The following is a 4344-nucleotide window of genomic DNA, read 5'->3' as shown; positions in this document are numbered from 1 at the left end:
GTCCAGGCTGCACCTGGGCCTCCGTGCAAGTCTCCCCCATGGCGTGCGGGCCAGTGTCCAGGCCGTCTTCACTGCTTTTCCAGGTGCATCCGTGGGCAGCTCGGCTGGAAGCAGGTGGCTGGGGTGTGAACCGGTGCTCTAGCATGGGACACTGGAGTGGCCTTGCAGGCAGTGGCTTAGCGCAGCGAGTGCTTGGCTGGTCGCTGTGAACTGGAGTCCCGGTGAGGTTCGCATAGGGCGTGTCGCGTCTCTTCTGTTTCCTTCTACCCAGAGTCACTATTCCAACCTCTCTTTTCCCCCATGACACTGACTTTTTAAAAAACCCAGGCTGGGCCCGGCAGTGTGGCCTGGTGGCTAAAAACTTTGTCCTGAACACACCAGGATCCCATATGGGCTCCGGTTCTAATCCCAGCAGCCACGCTTCCCATCCAGCTCCCTGCTTGTGGCCTGGGAAAGCAGTCAAAGACAGCCCAAAGCCTTGGGACCCTGCACCGCCTGGGAGACCCAAAGTTCCTGGCTTCTGGCTTCAGATCAGCTCAGCTCAGCTCCAGCTGTTGCTGTCCCTTGGGGAGTGACCCATCGGACAGAAAATCTTCCTCTCTGTCTCTCCTTCTCTGTATATCTGAATTTGCAATAAAAATTAAGAATAAATAAATAAATAAAATAAAAAGCGCAGGCTGGCTGCCTTTAGAATGCCATGAGTTCAGGACTTGCCTTACCGCTCCTCCCTGGGCTCTGAGTGTGTTCCCGTCTGCTGTCTGGCGGAGATGCAGCTCAGCTCTGGAGCGGCGTGCAGAGCCAGCATGGCCCGTCACCTCCCCGTGCTGGCTCAGCCAAAAATAAACACCGTGCACTTCGGGTATCGAGCAGTTAGGTCCGGACAACGTCAGAAATTATGTCCTAACTCAGAACCAACAAAAAAGTAATGCCCATAAACTGAACGGAGAAAACACCTTATTTCATTCTTGAGTGATCTTAGGTACCGTCTCACGGGGTCTGTGCACCTGCCGGGCACTGGACATCCTGGTGAGTTGGTTGTTGTTGTTAGGATTCATTTATCTTAAATGTAAAGTTACAGGGATAGGAGAGAGAGGAGGGGCAGGCAGAGGAAGAGAAAGTCTTCCATCTGCTGTTTCATTTCCCAAGTTGCCACACAGTCAGGACTAGGCTAGGTCGCAGCCGGGCCCAGCAGCTTCTTCCTGGTCTTCCAAGGCCCCAGGCGTCCTCTGCTGCCTTGGCAGGTGCATCAGCAGGAAGCGGGAGGGAGGTGGAGCAGCTGGGAGCAGAGCCAGCACCCATAGGAGATGCCTGCACCGCAGGTGGGGGCTTGCCCACTGAACCCGTGCTGGGCCCTGGAAAACCTTCAACTTGAGCATCAGAATGAACGCTCTTCACTTCCTGTCTGCTGGTTTGTGACTACAGAGAAACCCACTTCCCAACAGTATCGTCTCAGACTAGCACGACCCCATGTTGAAGCTGAGGTGTGCCAGGGCTGGGCCACTGGTGCAGAGTAGGTACCAAACAGTACTTTTTCAGCTGAAAAGGTGTCACACTATGTAGTGACTCAGGCTGCACACAGTGGGCCGGGCCGGCTCAGGACGCACACAGTGGGCCCAGCTGACTGAGGGCGCACACAGTGGGCCGGGCCGGCTCAGGACGCACACAGTGGGCCGGGCCGGCTCAGGACGCACACAGTGGGCCCAGCTGACTGAGGACGCACACAGTGGGCCCAGCTGACTGAGGACGCACACAGTGGGCCCAGCTGACTGAGGACGCACACAGTGGGCCCAGCTGACTGAGGGCGCACACAGTGGGCCGGGCCAGCTCAGGACATGCACAGTGGGCCGGGCCGGCTCAGGACGCACACAGTGGGCCAGGCCAGCTCAGGACGCACACAGTGGGCCCAGCTAACTGAGGGTACACACAGTGGGCCCAGCTGACTAAGGGGGCACACAGTGGGCCCACTGACTTGGTGCATGCGAGTGTTGGGTTGGAGGCAGGCAGGGCAGTTCCTGACTGAGAATTGAGCCCTTGGCTTTGGACTCCCATCTGATGTGGTCTTCCGTGACAGGGGCTCAGCGAGGACTTGTATAGGCGGGGCAGTGTGTGGCTGGCTGTTAGCAGGTATGTTAGCCCTGCGGCTCCCTGTCCCAGGGCAAGGCAGCAGCAGGCACAGACAGGCCCATGATGGGAGAACCGAAGACTCTGCTGCCTCTGAGGGCTCCCTCAGACCCCTCACTCAGACTTCGGCACCCCTGAAGGGCAGAACTGGGGTGAGCCTGGGCCGGAGCCTAGCATGACCGTGATGTCACCTTCCTTCCTGGAACGGCAGGGCGGCCGGTCCCCAGCATAGGTGCACACCCAGCCGCCAAGGTGAGTGCAGCTGAGTGCATGGACATCCAGGCAGGAGGCCACTCCTTCAGCCCTGGTCCCCATGAGCCCACTCGGATTTTTCTGAACAAACTGAAGTACGTTAGATGAAGGATTCATTTCCCCATATTTCACTCGTCCAAGGCCTGTTGGCAGCCGTGACTTCTACGCAGAGTGAGAGGAGCTCTGGGCATGCCCAGGGCGGTGCCTTTCTGTTTTTGTGAGTCTTAGGCTCACCTGGGGACCCTCCCCTCTGAGAGGAGCCACAGCTGCCGCCTGCTTTCCCTTCTTCTTTCTTTTTGAAAGGCAGAGTAACAGAGAGGGAGACATAAGAGGCCTGTATTTGTTGGCTCACTCCCCACATGGCCACAGTGAGGGCTTGGCCAGGCCAAAGCCAGGAGAAGCCAGAAGCTTCTCGCAGGTCTCCCACATGTGTGCGGGGGTGGCCCAAACACTTGAGCCATCCTCTGCTGCTTCCCTAGGAGCTGGATGCGAAGTGGAGCAGCTGGGATTCAAATTGGCATCCATGTTAGCTATTGGCACTGTAGGCAGAGGTGTAAGCCACAGCCCCACAGCACTGGCCCTGCCATTTGGCGATCTCCGTAGTAAGACGCCTCTGGGCCGTCGTTACGGGTCAGTCCAGCAGCTCCTGGTGCATCATGGGCTGCAGGCCATGCTGGACACAGGAATGAGCAGCGGAGGCTGCCACCGAGGCTGAGATCAGAGTCCAACTCCCTGCCACCGTGCCGCCTGGGTGCAGGCCCTGGGTGCTCCCTGCCACCAGCACCTCATGACTCCCCCTTCATAGTCCACACGGGCTCTGAGTAAGAAATGGAGAATGAGCCACAGCAAAGGGGATGGGGCAGTTCAGGCAAGGGGACGGGTTGCGGGGCCTTGTACAGTACCCGCAGCAGTGTGGGCGTGGTGGGCGGCGGTGGGGGCAGTCCTTCCTGGCACAGAGATGGCTGGCGCTGAGAGGCCGGGTCCTGAGGGCTCCCAGGCTGGGAACACACTGCCATACTCACTCCACATTCTCCCTCTGTCCCCACTGACCCTGGCCTGCAGGGCTGGGCCCTGGGTTCCTAGGCCAGGGTTCAGCAGCACCCAGGGGGTCCCAGGCGCCGCAGCCCCACCTGAAGCTGCCCTCAACCAGCACCTGCACCTCTCCTCCGGGGCCACCACTGGGCGCTCTCTGGTCTTGACTTGGCCCTGGACAGGCTGCCTGATGCCCCCTTTTTGGGTGGGTGGGGGACGGAGCAAGGAGCGGAGGGGAGGGCCTGTGACCTCTCCAGGGCCTCAGCATCACCCCTCCTCCCCCAGCGCCCTTCGCCCTTCGCGGTTCTAAATGTGTTCCAGCGCCTTGGCCAACACCTGGGGAGGTGAGGGAAGGTGGGGGCCGACCCCCACCTCCTCCCAGCTGTCAGAGCCAGCCTGCCTCCTCAGGCAGTTTCCAGCTGCGCCCGCGGGTCTGAGGGCCTGTGGACCAAGTGGGCACACAGTGGGGCTCCGAATCGCCCCTAGCCTTTCCTTCCCTGCCCGGCTCCCGGGCCTCTGCTGGGCCCCCCTCCACCTCCAACCTGCCCACCCTTCGCTCTCAGGGACCACACCTACCCCGCCCCCTCCTCTGGCCTCTTCTCCCTCCCCGCCCCCCTGGGCCTGGCCGCCGCAGCTCCTCTCGCTAACCATTTCCCTCTCCAGCCTCGCCCTCCTCCTGGGGCTCTGCCGCTGGCTCCCGGGGGCGGGGGTCTTCCCACACCTCCCTCCCGTCCCCCACTGGGCTCAGCCCGGGAGCAGGTGGGCTGGGGGCTCTCCGCCCCTCGCCTCTTTCTCCTCTGCCTCCCACCCCGCTTTCTTGTCTCCTCTGCAGCTCTGCCCTCCGTCCCCTCCCCCGTTTTCCCACCCCCTCCGCCCGCGCCCTCCCCCTCCTCCCGGGCCGCGTCCCCCTCCGCCCGCCCGCGCTCCCCCGCCGGCATC

The sequence above is a fragment of the Ochotona curzoniae genome, unplaced genomic scaffold (assembly GCF_017591425.1).
Source record: "Ochotona curzoniae isolate NIBS_2020 unplaced genomic scaffold, NIBS_Ocur_1.0 contig_2861, whole genome shotgun sequence".
Lineage (NCBI taxonomy): Eukaryota > Metazoa > Chordata > Mammalia > Lagomorpha > Ochotonidae > Ochotona > Ochotona curzoniae.
The sequence above is the reverse complement of the archived record's forward strand: the minus strand, read 5'-3'. Positions refer to the sequence as shown.